This window comes from Chiloscyllium plagiosum, unplaced genomic scaffold (genome assembly GCF_037043375.1).
Source record: "Chiloscyllium plagiosum isolate Xiang-an unplaced genomic scaffold, Cpla_swu_hap1 HiC_scaffold_1, whole genome shotgun sequence".
In the NCBI taxonomy this organism is placed as follows: Eukaryota; Metazoa; Chordata; class Chondrichthyes; order Orectolobiformes; family Hemiscylliidae; genus Chiloscyllium; species Chiloscyllium plagiosum.
In genome coordinates this window covers 174,117,980-174,138,301 of record NW_028270139.1, presented here as the reverse complement: position 1 = coordinate 174,138,301, position 20,322 = coordinate 174,117,980, and positions in this window count along the sequence as shown.

The window sequence follows — 20,322 nt, the reverse complement described above, 5'->3', positions numbered from 1 at the left end:
GTGGGATGGATGTTTAGAACACAGTGGGATGGAGGTTTAGAACACAGTGGGATGGAGGTTTAGAACACAGTGGGATGGAGGTTTAGAACACAGTGGGATGGAAGTTTAGAACACAGTGGGATGGAGGTTTAGAACACAGTGGATTGGAGGTTTAGAGCACAGTAGGATGGAGGTTTTGAACACAGTGGGATGGAGGTTTAGAACACAGTTGGATGGATGTTTAGAACTCAGTGGGATGGAGGTTTAGAACACAGTGGAATGGAGGTTTAGAACACAGTGGATTGGAGGTTTAGAGCACAGTAGGATGGAGGTTTTGAACACAGTGGGATGGAGATTTGGAGTACAATGGGATTGAGGTTTAGAACACAGTGGGATTGAGGTTTGGAACACAGTGGGATGGAGGTTTGGAGCACAGTGGGATTGAGGTTGATAGCACAGTGGGATGGAGGTTTAGAACACAGTGGGTTGGAGGTTTAGAGCACAGTGGGATGGAGGTTTGGAACACAGTTGGATGGAGGTTTAGAACACAGTGGATTGGAGGTTTAGAACACAGTGGGATGGAGGTTTAGAACACAGTGGGATGGAGGTTTAGAACACAGTGGGATGGAGGTTTGGAACACAGTGGGATGGAGGTTTAGAGCACAGTGGGATTGAGGTTTAGAGCACAGAGGGATGGAGGTTTAGAACACAGTGGGATGGAGGTTTAGAACACAGTGGGATGGTGGTTAGAACACAGTGGGATGAAGGTTTAGAACACAGTGGGATGGAGGTTTAGAACACAGTGGGATGGAGGTTTGGAACACAGTGGGATGGAGGTTTAGAGCACAGTGGGATTGAGGTTTAGAGCACAGAGGGATGGAGGTTTAGAACACAGTGGGATGAAGGTTTAGAACACAGTGGGATGGAGGTTAGAACACAGTGGGATGGAGGTTTAGAACACAGTGGGATGGAGGTTTAGAACACAGTGGGATGAAGGTTTAGAACACAGTGGGATGGAGGTTTAGAACACAGTGAGATGGAGGTTTAGAACACAGTGGGATGAAGGTTTAGAACACAGTGGGATGGAGGTTAGAACACAGTGGGATGGAGGTTTAGAACACAGTGGGATGAAGGTTTAGAACACAGTGGGATGGAGGTTTAGAACACAGTGAGATGGAGGTTTAGAACACAGTGGGATGAAGGTTTAGAACACAGTGGGATGGAGGTTTAGAACACAGTGAGATGGAGGTTTAGAACACAGTGGGATGAAGGTTTAGAACACAGTGGGATGGAGGTTAGAACACAGTGGGATGGAGGTTTAGAACACAGTGGGATGGAGGTTTAGAACACAGTGGGATGGATGTTTAGAGCACAGAGGGATGGAGGTTTGGAACACAGTGGGATGGAGGTTTAGAGCACAGTGGGATTGAGGTTTAGAGCACAGTGGGATGGATGTTTAGAGCACAGTGGGATGGAGGTTTAGGACACAGTGGGATGGAGGTTTAGAACACAGTGGGATGGAGGTTTAGAACACAGTGGGATGGAGGTTTAGAACACAGTGGGATGAAGGTTTAGAACACAGTGGGATGGAGGTTTAGAACACAGTGAGATGTAGGTTTAGAACACAGTGGGATGGAGGTTTAGAACACAGTGGGATGGAGGTTTAGAACACAGTGAGATGGAGGTTTATAACACAGTGGGATGGAGGGTTCGAACACAGTGGGATGGAAGTTTAGAACACAGTGGGATGGATGTTTAGAACACAGTGGGATGGAGGTTTAGAACACAGTGGGATGGAGGTTTAGAACACAGTGGGATGGATGTTTAGAACACAGTGGGATGGAGGTTTAGAACACAGTGGGATGGAGGTTTAGAACACAGTGGGATGGAGGTTTAGAACACAGTGGGATGGAAGTTTAGAACACAGTGGGATGGAGGGTTCGAACACAGTGGGATGGAAGTTTAGAACACAGTGGGATGGATGTTTAGAACACAGTGGGATGGAGGTTTAGAACACAGTGGGATGGAGGTTTAGAACACAGTGGGATGGATGTTTAGAACACAGTGGGATGGAGGTTTAGAACACAGTGGGATGGAGGTTTAGAACACAGTGGGATGGAGGTTTAGAACACAGTGGGATGGATGTTTAGAACACAGTGGGTTGGAGGTTTAGAACACAGTGGGATGGAGGTTTAGAACACAGTGGGATGGAAGTTTAGAACACAGTGGGATGGAGGGTTCGAACACAGTGGGATGGAAGTTTAGAACACAGTGGGATGGATGTTTAGAACACAGTGGGATGGAGGTTTAGAACACAGTGGGATGGAGGTTTAGAACACAGTGGGATGGATGTTTAGAACACAGTGGGATGGAGGTTTAGAACACAGTGGGATGGAGGTTTAGAACACAGTGGGATGGAGGTTTAGAACACAGTGAGATGTAGGTTTAGAACACAGTGGGATGGAGGTTTAGAGCACAGTGGGATGGAGGTTTAGGACACAGTGGGATGGAGGTTTAGAACACAGTGGGATGGATGTTTAGAACACAGTGGGATGGAGGTTTAGAACACAGTGGGATGGAAGTTTAGAATACAGTGGGATGGAGGTTTAGAACACAGTGGGATGGATGTTTAGAACACAGTGGGATGGAAGTTTAGAACACAGTGGGATGGAAGTTTAGAACACAGTGGGATGGAGGTTTAGAGCACAGTGGGATGGAGGTTTAGGACACAGTGGGATGGAGGTTTAGAACACAGTGGGATGGAAGTTTAGAACACAGTGGGATGGAAGTTTAGAACACAGTGGGATGGAGGTTTAGAGCACAGTGGGATGGAGGTTTAGGACACAGTGGGATGGAGGTTTAGAACACAGTGGGATGGAGGTTTAGAACACAGTGGGGTGGAGGTTTAGAACACAGTGGGATGGAGGTTTAGAACACAGTGAGATGGTGGTTTAGAACACAGTGGGATGGAGGTGTAGAACACAGTGGGATGGAGGTTTAGAACACAGTGGGATGGAGGTTTAGAACACAGTGGGATGGAGGTTTAGAACACAGTGGGATGGAGGTTTAGAACACAGTGGGATGGAGGTTTAGAACACAGTGGGATGGAGGTTTAGAACACAGTGGGATGGAGGTTTAGAACACAGTGGGATTGAGGTTTAGAGCACAGAGGGATGGAGGTTTAGAACACAGTGGGATGGAGGTTTAGAACACAGTGGGATGGTGGTTAGAACACAGTGGGATGGAGGTTTAGAACACAGTGGGATGGAGGTTTAGAACACAGTGGGATGGAGGTTTGGAACACAGTGGGATGGAGGTTTAGAACACAGTGGGATGGAGGTTTAGAACACAGTGGGATGGAGGTTTAGAACACAGTATGATGGAGGTTTGGAACACAGTGGGATGGAGGTTTGGAGCACAGTGGGATTGAGGTTTATAGCACAGTGGGATGGAGGTTTAGAACACAGTGGGTTGGAGGTTTAGAGCACAGTGGGATGGAGGTTTGGAACACAGTTGGATGGAGGTTTGGAACACAGTGGAATGGAGGTTTAGAACACAGTGGGATGGAGGTTTAGAACACAGTGGGATGGAGGTTTAGAACACAGTGGGATGGAGGTTTAGAACACAGTGGGATTGAGGTTTAGAGCACAGAGGGATGGAGGTTTAGAACACAGTGGGATGGAGGTTTAGAACACAGTGGGATTGAGGTTTAGAGCACAGAGGGATGGATGTTTAGAACACAGTGGGATGAAGGTTTAGAACACAGTGGGATGGAGGTTAGAACACAGTGGGATGGAGGTTTAGAACACAGTGGGATGGAGGTTTAGAACACAGTGGGATGGAGGTTTAGAGCACAGTGGGATGGAGGTTTAGAGCACAGTGGGATGGAGGTTTAGAATACAGTGGGTTGAAGGTTTAGAACACAGTGGGATGGAGGTTAGAACACAGTGGGATGGAGGTTTAGAACACAGTGGGATGGAGGTTTAGAGCACAGTGGGATTGAGGTTTAGAGCACAGAGGGATGGAGGTTTAGAACACAGTGGGATGAAGGTTTAGAACACAGTGGGATGGAGATTAGAACACAGTGGGATGGAGGTTTAGAACACAGTGGGATGGAGGTTTAGAACACAGTGGGATGGAGGTTTAGAGCACAGAGGGATGGAGGTTTAGAACACAGTGGGATGGAGGTTTAGAACACAGTGGGATGGAGGTTTAGAACACAGTGGGATGGAGGTTTAGAGCACAGTGGGATTGAGGTTTAGAGCACAGTGGGATGGAGGTTTAGAGCACAGTGGGATGGAGGTTTAGAACACAGTGGGATGGAGGTTTAGAACACAGTGGGATGGAGGATTAGAACACAGTGAGATGGAGGTTTAGAACACAGTGGGATGGAGGTTTAGAACACAGTGAGATGGAGGTTTAGAACACAGTGGGATGGAGGTTTAGGACACAGTGGGATGGAGGTTAAGAACACAGTGGGATGGATGTTTAGAGCACAGTGCGATGGATGTTTAGAACACAGTGGGATGGAGGTTTAGAGCACAGTGGGATGGAGGTTTAGAACACAGTGGGATGGAGGTTTAGAACACAGTGGGATGGATGTTTAGAACACAGTGGGATGGAGGTTTAGAACACAGTGGGATGGAGGTTTAGAACACAGTGGTATGGAGGTTTAGAGCACAGTGGGATGGATGTTTCGAACATAGTGGGATGGAGGTGTAGAGCACAGTGGGATGGAGGTTTAGAACACAGTGGGATGGAGGTTTAGAGCACAGTGGGTTGGAGGGTTGGAACACAGTGGAATGGAGTTTTAGAACATAGTGGGATGGAGGTTTAAATCAAGTGAGATGGTGGTTTAGAACACAGTAGGATGGAGGTGTGGAACACAGTGGGATGGAGGTTTGGAACACAGTGGTATGGAGGTTTAGAACACAGTGGGATGGATGTTTAGAACATAGTGGGATGGAGGTGTAGAGCACAGTGGGATGGAGGTTTAGAACACAGTGGGATGGAGGTTTAGAGCACAGTGGGATGGAGGTTTAGAACAGAGTGGGATAGAGGTTTAGAACACAGTGCCATGGAGATTTAGGACACAGTGGTATGGAGGTTAGAGCACAGTGGGATGGAGGTTTGGAACACAGTTGGATGGAGGTTTAGAGCACAGTGGGATGGAGGTTTAGAACACAGTGGGATGTAGGTTTAGAACACAGTGGGATGGAGGTTTAGAAAACCGTGGAATGGAGGTTTAGAACACAGTGGGATGGATGTTTACAAAACCGTGGGATGGAGGTTTAGAACACAGTGGGATGGATGTTTAGAACACAGTGGGATGGAGGTGTAGAGCACAGTGGGATGGACGTTTAGAACACAGTGGGATGGAGGTTTAGAACACAGTGGGATGGAGGTTCAGAACACAGTGGGAAGGAGGTTTAGAGCACAGTGGGATAGAGGTTTGGAACACAGTGGGATGGAGGTTTAGAAAAAAGTGGGATGGAGGTTTAGAACACAGTGGGATGGATGTTTAGAACACAGAGGGATGGAGGTTTAGAGCACAGTGGGATAGAGGTTTAGAACACAGTGGGATGGAGGTTTAGAACACAGTGGGATGGAGGTTTTTAACACAGTGGGATGGAGGTTTAGAACACAGTGGGATGGAGGTTTGGAACACAGTGGGATGGAGGTTTAGAAAAAAGTGGGATGGAGGTTTAGAACACAGTGGGATGGATGTTTAGAACACAGGGATGGAGGTTTAGAGCACAGTGGGATTGAGGTTTGGAACACAGTGGGATGGATGTTTAGAACACAGTGGGATGGAGATTTAGAACACAGTGGGATGGATGTTTAGAACACAGAGGGATGGAGTTTTAGAACACAGTTGGATGGATGTTTAGAACACAGTTGGATGGATGTTTAGAACACAGTGGGATGGAGGTTTTGAACACAGTTGGATGGAGGTTTAGAACACAGTGGGATGGAGGTTTAGAACACAGTGGGACGGAGGTTTCGAGCACAGTGGGATGGAGGTTTAGTACACAGTTGGATGGATGTTTAGAACACAGTTGGATGGATGTTTAGAACACAGTGGGATGGAGGTTTCATACACAGTTGGATGGATGTTTAGAACACAGTTGGATGGATGTTTAGAACACAGTGGAATGGAGGTTTAGAACACAGTGGGATGGTGGTTTTGAACACAGTGTGATAGAGGATTGGAACACAGTGGGATGGAGGTTTAGAACACAGTTGGATGGAGGTTTAGAACACAGTGGGATGGAGGTTTAGAACACAGTGGGATTGAGGTTTAGAACACAGTGGGATGGAGGTTTAGAACACAGTGGGATGGAGGATTGGAACACAGTGGGATGGCGGTTTAGAACACAGTTGGATGGAGGTTTAGAATACAGTGGGATGGATGTTTAGAACACAGTGGGATGGAGGATTGGAACACAGTGGGATGGCGGTTTAGAACACAGTTGGATGGAGGTTTAGAACACCGTGGGATGGAAGTTTGGAACACAGTGGGATGAAGGTGCAGTTGTATAAGACTCTGGTACGGCCGCATCTGGAATATTGTGTGCAGTTTTGGTTCTCATACTATAGGAAGGATGTGGAGGCATTGGAACGGGTGCAGAGGAGGTTTACCAGGATGTTGCCTGGTATGGAAGGAAAACCGTATGAGGAAAGACTGAGGCACTTGGGGCTGTTTTCACTAGAGAAAAGAAGGTTTAGGGGTGACTTGATTGAGGTGTACAAGATGATTAGGGGGTTAGATAGGGTCGACAGTATGAACCTTTTCCCGCGTATTGAGTCGGGTATTACAAGGGGGCATAGCTTTAAATTAAGGGGGGGTAGATATAGGACTGATGTTAGGGGTAGGTTCTTCACTCAGCGAGTCGTTAGTTCATGGAATGCCCTGCCAGTAACAGTGGTGGACTCTCCCTCTTTATGGGCATTTAAGAGGGCATTGGATAGGTATATGGAGGATAGTGGGTTAGTGTAGTTTAGGTGGGCTTGGATCGGCGCAACATCGAGGGCCCAAGGGCCTGTACTGCGCTGTATTCTTCTATGTTCTATGTTCTAAGGTTTAGAACACAGTGGGATGGAGGTTTAGAACACAGTGGGATGGAGGTTTAGAACACAGTGGGATGGAGGTTTAGAGCACAGAGGGATGGAGGTTTAGAACACAGTGGGATGGAGGTTTAGAACACAGTGGGATGGAGGTTTGGAACACAGTGGGATGGAGGTTTAGAGCACAGTGGGATTGAGGTTTAGAGCACAGTGGGATGGAGGTTTAGAGCACAGTGGGATGGAGGTTTAGAACACAGTGTGATGTAGGTTTAGAACACAGTGGGATGGAGGTTTAGAATACAGTGGGATGGAAGTTTAGAACACAGTGGGATGGAGGTTTAGAGCACAGTGGGATGGAGGTTTAGAGCACAGTGCGATGGAGGTTTAGAACACAGTGGGATGGAGGTTTAGAACACAGTGGGATGGAGGTTTAGAGCACAGTGGGATGGAGGTTTAGAGCACAGTGCGATGGAGGTTTAGAACACAGTGGGATGGAGGTTTAGAGCACAGTGGGATGGAGGTTTAGAGCACAGTGAGATGGAGGTTTAGAACACAGTGAGATGGAGGTTTAGAACACAGTGGGATGGAGGTTTAGAGCACAGTGGGATGGAGGTTTAGAGCACAGTGAGATGGAGGTTTAGAACACAGTGAGATGGAGGTTTAGAACACAGTGGGATGGAGGTTTAGAGCACAGTGGGATGGAGGTTTAGAGCACAGTGCGATGGAGGTTTAGAACACAGTGGGATGGAGGTTTAGAACACAGTGGGATGGAGGTTTAGAACACAGTGAGATGGAGGTTTAGAACACAGTGGGATGGAGGTTTAGAACACAGTGAGATGGAGGTGAAGAGCACAGTGGGATGGAGGTTTAGAACACAGTGGGATGGATGTTTAGAACACAGTGGGATGGATGTTTAGAACACAGTGGGATGGAGGTTTAGAACACAGTGGGATGGATGTTTAGAACACAGTGGGATGGAGGTTTAGAACACAGTGAGATGGAGGTTTAGAACACAGTGGGATGGATGTTTAGAACACAGTGGGATAGAGGTTTAGAACACAGTGGGATGGATGTTTAGAACACAGTGGGATGGAGGTTTAGAACACAGTGAGATGGAGGTTTAGAACGCAGTGGGATGGATGTTTAGAACACAGTGGGATGGAGGTGAAGAGCACAGTGGGATGGAGGTTTAGAACACAGTGGGATGGAGGTTTAGAACACAGTGAGATGGAGGTTTAGAACACAGTGGGATGGATGTTTAGAACACAGTGGGATAGAGGTTTAGAACACAGTGGGATGGATGTTTAGAACACAGTGGGATGGAGGTTTAGAACACAGTGAGATGGATGTTTAGAACGCAGTGGGATGGATGTTTAGAACACAGTGGGATGGAGGTGAAGAGCACAGTGGGATAGAGGTTTAGAACACAGTGGGATGGAGGTTTAGAGCACAGTGGGATGGAGGTTTAGGACACAGTGGGATGGAGGTTTAGAAGACAGTGGGATGGATGTTTAGAACACAGTGGGATGGAGGTTTAGAACACAGTGGGATGGAAGTTTAGAACACAGTGGGATAGAGGTTTAGAACACAGTGGGATGGTGGTTTAGAACACAGTAGGATGGAGGTGTGGAACACAGTGGGATGGAGGTTTGGAACACAGTGGTATGGAGGTTTAGAACACAGTGGGATGGATGTTTAGAACATAGTGGGATGGAGGTGTAGAGCACAGTGGGATGGAGGTTTAGAACACAGTGGGATGGAGGTTTAGAGCACAGTGGGATGGAGGTTTAGAACAGAGTGGGATAGAGGTTTAGAACACAGTGCCATGGAGATTTAGGACACAGTGGTATGGAGGTTAGAGCACAGTGGGATGGAGGTTTGGAACACAGTGGGATGGAGGTTTAGAGCACAGTGGGATTGAGGTTCAGAGCACAGTGGGATGGAGGTTTGGAACACAGTGGGATGGAGGTGTGGAACACAATGGGATGGAGGTTTAGAGCACAGTGGGATGGAGATTTAGAGCACAGTGGGATGTAGGTTTAGAACACAGTGGGATGGAGGTTTAGAAAACCGTGGGATGGAGGTTTAGAACACAGTGGGATGGATGTTTACAAAACCGTGGGATGGAGGTTTAGAACACAGTGGGATGGATGTTTAGAACACAGTGGGATGGAGGTGTAGAGCACAGTGGGATGGACGTTTAGAACACAGTGGGATGGAGGTTTAGAACACAGTGGGATGGAGGTTTAGAACACAGTGGGATGGATGTTTAGAGCACAGTGGGATAGAGGTTTGGAACACAGTGGGATGGAGGTTTAGAAAAAAGTGGGATGGAGGTTTAGAACACAGAGGGATGGAGGTTTAGAGCACAGTGGGATAGAGGTTTAGAACACAGTGGGGTGGAGGTTTAGAACACAGTGGGATGGAGGTTTTGAACACAGTGGGATGGAGGTTTAGAACACAGTGGGATGGAGGGTTGGAACACAGTGGGATGGAGGTTTAGAAAAAAGTGGGATGGAGGTTTAGAACACAGTGGGATGGATGTTTAGAACACAGAGGGATGGAGGTTTAGAGCACAGTGGGATAGAGGTTTGGAACACAGTGGGATGGATGTTTAGAACACAGTGTGATAGAGGTTTTGAACACAGTGGGGTGGAGGTTTAGAACACAGTGGGATGGAGGTTTGGAACACAGTGGGATGGAGGTTTAGAAAAAAGTGGGATGGAAGTTTAGAAAAAAGTGGGATGGAGGTTTAGAACACACTGGGTTGGAGGTTTAGAACACAGTGGGATGGAGGTTTAGAACACAGTGGGATGGAGGTTTGGAACACAGTGGGATGTTGGTTTAGAGCACAGTGGGATTGAGGTTTAGAGCACAGTGGGATGGAGGTTTAGAGCACAGTGGGATGGAGGTTTAGGACACAGTGGGATGGAGGTTTAGAACACAGTGGGATGGAGGTATAGAACTCAGTGGGATGGAGGTTTAGAACACAGTGGGATGGAGGTTTAGAACTCAGTGGGATGGAGGTTTAGAACTCAGTGGGATTGAGGTTTAGAACACAGTGGGATGGAGGTTTTGAACACTGTGGGATGGAGGTTTAGAACACAGTGGGATGGAGGTTTAGAACACAGTGGGATGGAGGTTTAGAACACAGAGGGATGGAGGTTTGGAGTGCAGTGGAATTAAGGTTTAGAACACAGTGGGATGGAGGTTTGGAACACAGTGGGGTGGAGGTTTAGAGCACAGTGGGATGGAGGTTTGGAACACAGTTGGATGGATGTTTGGAAAACAGTAGGATGGAGGTTTAGAGCACAGTGGGATCGAGGTTTGGAACACAGTGGGATGTAGGTTTGGAGCATAGTAGGATGGAGGTTTGGAACACAGTAGAATGGGGTTTTGGAACACAGTGCGATGGTGGTTTAAATCAAGAGAGATGGAGGTTTAGAGCACAGTAGGATGGACGTGAGGAACACAGTGGGATGGAGGTTTAGAACACAGTGGTATGGAGGTTTAGAGCACAGTGGGTTGGAGGGTTGGAACACAGTGGGACGGAGGTTTAGAACAGAGTGGGATAGAGGTTTAGAACACAGTGCCATGGAGATTTAGGACACAGTGGTATGGAGGTTAGAGCACAGTGGGATGGAGGTTTGGAACACAGTGGGATGGAGGTTTAGAGCACAGTGGGATTGAGGTTCAGAGCACAGTGGGATGGAGGTTTGGAACACAGTGGGATGGAGGTGTGGAACACAATGGGATGGAGGTTTAGAGCACAGTGGGATGGAGATTTAGAACACAGTGGGATGTAGGTTTAGAACACAGTGGGATGGAGGTTTAGAAAACCGTGGGATGGAGGTTTAGAACACAGTGGGATGGATGTTTACAAAACCGTGGGATGGAGGTTTAGAACACAGTGGGATGGATGTTTAGAACACAGTGGGATGGAGGTGTAGAGCACAGTGGGATGGACGTTTAGAACACAGTGGGATGGAGGTTTAGAACACAGTGGGATGGAGGTTTAGAACACAGTGGGATGGATGTTTAGAGCACAGTGGGATAGAGGTTTGGAACACAGTGGGATGGAGGTTTAGAAAAAAGTGGGATGGAGGTTTAGAACACAGAGGGATGGAGGTTTAGAGCACAGTGGGATAGAGGTTTAGAACACAGTGGGGTGGAGGTTTAGAACACAGTGGGATGGAGGTTTTGAACACAGTGGGATGGAGGTTTAGAACACAGTGGGATGGAGGGTTGGAACACAGTGGGATGGAGGTTTAGAAAAAAGTGGGATGGAGGTTTAGAACACAGTGGGATGGATGTTTAGAACACAGAGGGATGGAGGTTTAGAGCACAGTGGGATAGAGGTTTGGAACACAGTGGGATGGATGTTTAGAACACAGTGTGATAGAGGTTTTGAACACAGTGGGGTGGAGGTTTAGAACACAGTGGGATGGAGGTTTGGAACACAGTGGGATGGAGGTTTAGAAAAAAGTGGGATGGAAGTTTAGAAAAAAGTGGGATGGAGGTTTAGAACACACTGGGTTGGAGGTTTAGAACACAGTGGGATGGAGGTTTAGAACACAGTGGGATGGAGGTTTGGAACACAGTGGGATGTTGGTTTAGAGCACAGTGGGATTGAGGTTTAGAGCACAGTGGGATGGAGGTTTAGAGCACAGTGGGATGGAGGTTTAGGACACAGTGGGATGGAGGTTTAGAACACAGTGGGATGGAGGTTTAGAACACAGTGGGATGGAGGTTTAGAACTCAGTGGGATGGAGGTTTAGAACTCAGTGGGATGGAGGTTTAGAACACAGTGGGATTGAGGTTTAGAACACAGTGGGATGGAGGTTTTGAACACTGTGGGATGGAGGTTTAGAACACAGTGGGATGGAGGTTTAGAACACAGTGGGATGGAGGTTTAGAACACAGAGGGATGGAGGTTTGGAGTGCAGTGGAATTAAGGTTTAGAACACAGTGGGATGGAGGTTTGGAACACAGTGGGGTGGAGGTTTAGAGCACAGTGGGATGGAGGTTTGGAACACAGTTGGATGGATGTTTGGAAAACAGTAGGATGGAGGTTTAGAGCACAGTGGGATCGAGGTTTGGAACACAGTGGGATGTAGGTTTGGAGCATAGTAGGATGGAGGTTTGGAACACAGTAGAATGGGGTTTTGGAACACAGTGCGATGGTGGTTTAAATCAAGAGAGATGGAGGTTTAGAGCACAGTAGGATGGACGTGAGGAACACAGTGGGATGGAGGTTTAGAACACAGTGGTATGGAGGTTTAGAGCACAGTGGGTTGGAGGGTTGGAACACAGTGGGACGGAGGTTTAGAACGTAGTGGGATGGAGGTTTAGAACACAGTGGGATGGAGGTTTAGAACACAGTGGGATGGAGGTTTAGGACACAGTGGGATGGAGGTTTAGAACACAGTTGGTGGAGGTTTAGAACACAGTTGGATGGAGGTTTAGAACACCATGGGATGGAAGTTTGGAACACAGTGGGATGGAGGTTTAGAGCACAGTGGGATGGAGGTTTAGAGCACAGTTGGATGGAGATTTAGAACACAATGGGATGGAGGTTTAGAACACAGTTGGATGGATGTTTCGAACACAGTGGGATGGAGGTTTACAACACAGTGGGATGGAGGTTTGGAACACAGTGGGATGGAGGTTTGGAACACAGAGTGATGGAGGTTTAGAACACAGTGGGGTGGAGTTTTAGAGCACAGTAGGATGGAGGTTTTGAACACAGTGGGATGGAGGTTTAGAACACAGTTGGATGGATGTTTAGAACTCAGTGGGATGGAGGTTTATAACACAGTGGGATGGAGGTTTAGAACACAGTGGGGTGGAGGTTTAGAGCACAGTAGGATGGAGGTTTTGAAAACAGTGGGATGGAGATTTGGAGTACAATGGGATTGAGGTTTAGAACACAGTGGGATTGAGGTTTGGAACACAGTGGGATGGAGGTTTGGAGCACAGTGGGATTGAGGTTTATAGCACAGTGGGATGGAGGTTTAGAACACAGTGGGTTGGAGGTTTAGAGCACAGTGGGATGGAGGTTTGGAACACAGTTGGATGGAGGTTTGGAACACAGTGGAATGGAGGTTTAGAACACAGTGGGTTGGAGGTTTAGAACACAGTGGGATGGAGGTTTAGAACACAGTGGGATGGAGGTTTAGAGCACAGTGGGATTGAGGTTTAGAGCACAGAGGGATGGAGGTTTAGAACACAGTGGGATGGAGGTTTAGAACACAGTGGGATGGTGGTTAGAACACAGTGGGATGGAGGTTTAGAACACAGTGGGATGGAGGTTTAGAACACAGTGGGATGGAGGTTTAGAACACAGTGGGATGGAGGTTTGGAACACAGTGGGATGGAGGTTTAGAGCACAGTGGGATTGAGGTTTAGAGCACAGTGGGATGGATGTTTAGAGCACAGTGGGATGGAGGTTTAGGACACAGTGGGATGGAGGTTTAGAACACAGTGGGATGGAGGTTTAGAACACAGTGGGATGGAGGTTTAGAACACAGTGGGATGGAAGTTTAGAACACAGTGGGATGGAGGTTTAGAACACAGTGGGATGGAGGTTTAGAACACAGTGAGATGAAGGTTTAGAACACAGTGGGATGGAGGTTTAGAACACAGTGGGATGGAGGTTTAGAACACAGTGGGATGGAGGTTTAGAACACAGTGGGATGGAGGTTTAGAACACAGTGGGATGGAGGTTTAGAACACAGTGGGATGGAGGTTTAGAACACAGTGGGATGGAGGTTTAGAACACAGTGGGATGGAGGTTTAGAACACAGTGGGATGGAGGTTTAGGACACAGTGGGATGGAGGTTTAGAACACAGTGGGATGGAGGTTTAGAGCACAGTGGGATGGAGGTTTAGAGCACAGTGGGATGGAGGTTTAGAACACAGTGGGATGGAGGTTTAGAACACAGTGGGATGGAGGTTTAGGACACAGTGGGATGGAGGTTTAGGACACAGTGGGATGGAGGTTTAGGACACAGTGGGATGGAGGTTTAGGACACAGTGGGATGGAGGTTTAGAACACAGTGGGATGGAGGTTTAGGACACAGTGGGATGGAGGTTTAGAACACAGTGGGGTGGAGGTTTAGAACACAGTGGGATGGAGGTTTAGAACACAGTGGGATGGAGGTTTAGAACACAGTGAGATGAAGGTTTAGAACACAGTGGGATGGAGGTTTAGAACACAGTGGGATGGAGGTTTAGAACACAGTGGGATGGAGGTTTAGAACACAGTGGGATGGAGGTTTAGAGCACAGTGGGATGGAGGTTTAGAACACAGTGAGATGAAGGTTTAGAACACAGTGGGATGGAGGTTTAGAACACAGTGGGATGGAGGTTTAGAACACAGTGGGATGGAGGTTTAGAACACAGTGGGATGGAGGTTTAGAACACAGTGGGATGGAGGTTTAGGACACAGTGGGATGGAGGTTTAGAACACAGTGGGATGGAGGATTAGAACACAGTGGGATGGAGGTTTAGAACACAGTGGGATGGAGGTTTAGAGCACAGTGGGATGGAGGTTTAGGACACAGTGGGATGGATGTTTAGAACACAGTGGGATGGAGGTTTAGAACACAGTGGGATGGAGGTTTAGAGCACAGTGGGATGGATGTTTAGAGCACAGTGGGATGGAGGTTTAGGACACAGTGGGATGGAGATTTAGGACACAGTGGGATGGATGTTTAGAACACAGTGGGATGGAGGTTTAGAACACAGTGGGATGGAGGTTTAGAGCACAGTGGGATGGAGGTTTAGAACACAGTGGGATGGAGGTTTAGGACACAGTGGGATGAATGTTTAGAACACAGTGGGATGGAGGTTTAGATCACAGTGGGATGGAGGTTTAGAACACAGTGGGATGGAGGTTTAGAACACAGTGGTATGGAGGTTTAGAGCACAGTGGGTTGGAGGGTTGGAACACAGTGGGACGGAGGTTTAGAACGTAGTGGGATGGAGGTTTAGAACACAGTGGGATGGAGGTTTAGAACACAGTGGGATGGAGGTTTAGGACACAGTGGGATGGAGGTTTAGAACACAGTTGGTGGAGGTTTAGAACACAGTTGGATGGAGGTTTAGAACACCATGGGATGGAAGTTTGGAACACAGTGGGATGGAGGTTTAGAGCACAGTGGGATGGAGGTTTAGAGCACAGTTGGATGGAGATTTAGAACACAATGGGATGGAGGTTTAGAACACAGTTGGATGGATGTTTCGAACACAGTGGGATGGAGGTTTACAACACAGTGGGATGGAGGTTTGGAACACAGTGGGATGGAGGTTTTGAACACAGTGGGATGGAGGTTTAGAACACAGTTGGATGGATGTTTAGAACTCAGTGGGATGGAGGTTTATAACACAGTGGGATGGAGGTTTAGAACACAGTGGGGTGGAGGTTTAGAGCACAGTAGGATGGAGGTTTTGAACACAGTGGGATGGAGATTTGGAGTACAATGGGATTGAGGTTTAGAACACAGTGGGATTGAGGTTTGGAACACAGTGGGATGGAGGTTTGGAGCACAGTGGGATTGAGGTTTATAGCACAGTGGGATGGAGGTTTAGAACACAGTGGGTTGGAGGTTTAGAGCACAGTGGGATGGAGGTTTGGAACACAGTTGGATGGAGGTTTGGAACACAGTGGAATGGAGGTTTAGAACACAGTGGGTTGGAGGTTTAGAACACAGTGGGATGGAGGTTTAGAACACAGTGGGATGGAGGTTTAGAACACAGTGGGATGGAGGTTTGGAACACAGTGGGATGGAGGTTTAGAGCACAGTGGGATTGAGGTTTAGAGCACAGAGGGATGGAGGTTTAGAACACAGTGGGATGGAGGTTTAGAACACAGTGGGATGGTGGTTAGAACACAGTGGGATGGAGGTTTAGAACACAGTGGGATGGAGGTTTAGAACACAGTGGGATGGAGGTTTAGAACACAGTGGGATGGAAGTTTGGAACACAGTGGGATGGAGGTTTAGAGCACAGTGGGATTGAGGTTTAGAGCACAGTGGGATGGATGTTTAGAGCACAGTGGGATGGAGGTTTAGGACACAGTGGGATGGAGGTTTAGAACACAGTGGGATGGAGGTTTAGAACACAGTGGGATGGAGGTTTAGAACACAGTGGGATGGAAGTTTAGAACACAGTGGGATGGAGGTTTAGAACACAGTGGGATGGAGGTTTAGAACACAGTGAGATGAAGGTTTAGAACACAGTGGGATGGAGGTTTAGAACACAGTGGGATGGAGGTTTAGAACACAGTGGGATGGATGTTTAGAACACAGTGGGATGGAGGTTTAGAACACAGTGGGATGGAGGTTTAGAACACAGTGGGATGGAGGTTTAGAACACAGTGGGATGGAGGTTTAGAACACAGTGGGATGGAGGTTTTTAACACAGTGGGATGGAGGTTTAGAACACAGTGGGATGGAGGTTTGGAACACAGTGGGATGGAGGTTTAGAAAAAAGTGGGATGGATGTTTAGAACACAGTGGGATGGATGTTTAGAACACAGGGATGGAGGTTTAGAGCACAGTGGGATTGAGGTTTGGAACACAGTGGGATGGATGTTTAGAACACAGTGGGATGGAGATTTAGAACACAGTGGGATGGATGTTTAGAACACAGAGGGATGGAGTTTTAGAACACAGTTGGATGGATGTTTAGAACACAGTTGGATGGATGTTTAGAACACAGTGGGATGGAGGTTTTGAACACAGTTGGATGGAGGTTTAGAACACAGTGGGATGGAGGTTTAGAACACAGTGGGACGGAGGTTTCGAGCACAGTGGGATGGAGGTTTAGTACACAGTTGGATGGATGTTTAGAACACAGTTGGATGGATGTTTAGAACACAGTGGGATGGAGGTTTAGTACACAGTTGGATGGATGTTTAGAACACAGTTGGATGGATGTTTAGAACACAGTGGAATGGAGGTTTAGAACACAGTGGGATGGTGGTTTTGAACACAGTGTGATAGAGGATTGGAACACAGTGGGATGGAGGTTTAGAACACAGTTGGATGGAGGTTTAGAACACAGTGTGATGGAGGTTTAGAACACAGTGGGATTGAGATTTAGAACACAGTGGGATGGAGGTTTAGAATACAGTGGGATGGAGGTTTAGAACACAGTTGGATGGATGTTTAGAACACAGTTGGATGGATGTTTAGAACACAGTGGGATGGAGGTTTAGTACACAGTTGGATGGATGTTTAGAACACAGTTGGATGGATGTTTAGAACACAGTGGAATGGAGGTTTAGAACACAGTGGGATGGAGGTTTAGAACACAGTGGAATGGAGGTTTAGAACACAGTGGGATTGAGGTTTAGAACACAGTGGGATGGAGGTTTAGAATACAGTGGGATGGAGGTTTAGAACACAGTGGGATGGAGGATTGGAACACAGTGGGATGGCGGTTTAGAACACAGTTGGATGGAGGTTTAGAATACAGTGGGATGGATGTTTAGAACACAGTGGGATGGAGGATTAGAATACAGTGGGATGGAGGTTTTGAACACAGTGTGATAGAGGATTGGAACACAGTTGGATGGAGGTTTAGAACACAGTGGGATGGAGGTTTAGAACACAGTGGGATTGAGGTTTAGAACACAGTGGGATGGAGGTTTAGAATACAGTGGGATGGAGGTTTAGAACACAGTGGGATGGAGGATTGGAACACAGTGGGATGGCGGTTTAGAACACAGTTGGATGGAGGTTTAGAATACAGTGGGATGGATGTTTAGAACACAGTGGGATGGAGGATTGGAACACAGTGGGATGGCGGTTTAGAACACAGTTGGATGGAGGTTTAGAACACAGTGGGATGGAGGTTTAGAACACCGTGGGATGGAAGTTTGGAACACAGTGGGATGAAGGTGCAGTTGTATAAGACTCTGGTACGGCCGCATCTGGAATATTGTGTGCAGTTTTGGTTCTCATACTATAGGAAGGATGTGGAGGCATTGGAACGTGTGCAGAGGAGGTTTACCAGGATGTTGCCTGGTATGGAAGGAAAACCGTATGAGGAAAGACTGAGGCACTTGGGGCTGTTTTCACTAGAGAAAAGAAGGTTTAGGGGTGACTTGATTGAGGTGTACAAGATGATTAGGGGGTTAGATAGGGTCGACAGTATGAACCTTTTCCCGCGTATTGAGTCGGGTATTACAAGGGGGCATAGCTTTAAATTAAGGGGGGGTAGATATAGGACTGATGTTAGGGGTAGGTTCTTCACTCAGCGAGTCGTTAGTTCATGGAATGCCCTGCCAGTAACAGTGGTGGACTCTCCCTCTTTATGGGCATTTAAGAGGGCATTGGATAGGTATATGGAGGATAGTGGGTTAGTGTAGTTTAGGTGGGCTTGGATCGGCGCAACATCGAGGGCCCAAGGGCCTGTACTGCGCTGTATTCTTCTATGTTCTATGTTCTAAGGTTTAGAACACAGTGGGATGGAGGTTTAGAACACAGTGGGATGGAGGTTTAGAACACAGTGGGATGGAGGTTTAGAGCACAGAGGGATGGAGGTTTAGAACACAGTGGGATGGAGGTTTAGAACACAGTGGGATGGAGGTTTGGAACACAGTGGGATGGAGGTTTAGAGCACAGTGGGATTGAGGTTTAGAGCACAGTGGGATGGAGGTTTAGAGCACAGTGGGATGGAGGTTTAGAACACAGTGTGATGTAGGTTTAGAACACAGTGGGATGGAGGTTTAGAATACAGTGGGATGGAAGTTTAGAACACAGTGGGATGGAGGTTTAGAGCACAGTGGGATGGAGGTTTAGAGCACAGTGCGATGGAGGTTTAGAACACAGTGGGATGGAGGTTTAGAACACAGTGGGATGGAGGTTTAGAGCACAGTGGGATGGAGGTTTAGAGCACAGTGCGATGGAGGTTTAGAACACAGTGGGATGGAGGTTTAGAGCACAGTGGGATGGAGGTTTAGAGCACAGTGAGATGGAGGTTTAGAACACAGTGAGATGGAGGTTTAGAACACAGTGGGATGGAGGTTTAGAGCACAGTGGGATGGAGGTTTAGAGCACAGTGAGATGGAGGTTTAGAACACAGTGAGATGGAGGTTTAGAACACAGTGGGATGGAGGTTTAGAGCACAGTGGGATGGAGGTTTAGAGCACAGTGCGATGGAGGTTTAGAACACAGTGGGATGGAGGTTTAGAACACAGTGAGATGGAGGTTTAGAACACAGTGGGATGGAGGTTTAGAACACAGTGAGATGGAGGTTTAGAACACAGTGGGATGGAGGTTTAGAACACAGTGAGATGGAGGTGAAGAGCACAGTGGGATGGAGGTTTAGAACACAGTGGGATGGATGTTTAGAACACAGTGGGATGGATGTTTAGAACACAGTGGGATGGAGGTTTAGAACACAGTGGGATGGATGTTTAGAACACAGTGGGATGGAGGTTTAGAACACAGTGAGATGGAGGTTTAGAACACAGTGGGATGGATGTTTAGAACACAGTGGGATGGAGGTTTAGAACACAGTGGGATGGATGTTTAGAACACAGTGGGATGGATGTTTAGAACACAGTGGGATGGAGGTTTAGAACACAGTGGGATGGATGTTTAGAACACAGTGGGATGGATGTTTAGAACACAGTGGGATGGATGTTTAGAACACAGTGGGATGGAGGTTTAGAACACAGTGGGATGGATGTTTAGAACACAGTGGGATGGAGGTTTAGAACACAGTGAGATGGAGGTTTAGAACACAGTGGGATGGATGTTTAGAACACAGTGGGATGGAGGTTTAGAACACAGTGAGATGGAGGTTTAGAACGCAGTGGGATGGATGTTTAGAACACAGTGGGATGGAGGTGAAGAGCACAGTGGGATGGATGTTTAGAACACAGTGGGATGGAGGTTTAGAACACAGTGAGATGGAGGTTTAGAACACAGTGGGATGGATGTTTAGAACACAGTGGGATAGAGGTTTAGAACACAGTGGGATGGATGTTTAGAACACAGTGGGATGGAGGTTTAGAACACAGTGAGATGGATGTTTAGAACGCAGTGGGATGGATGTTTAGAACACAGTGGGATGGAGGTGAAGAGCACAGTGGGATAGAGGTTTAGAACACAGTGGGATGGAGGTTTAGAGCACAGTGGGATGGAGGTTTAGGACACAGTGGGATGGAGGTTTAGAAGACAGTGGGATGGATGTTTAGAACACAGTGGGATGGAGGTTTAGAACACAGTGGGATGGAAGTTTAGAACACAGTGGGATAGA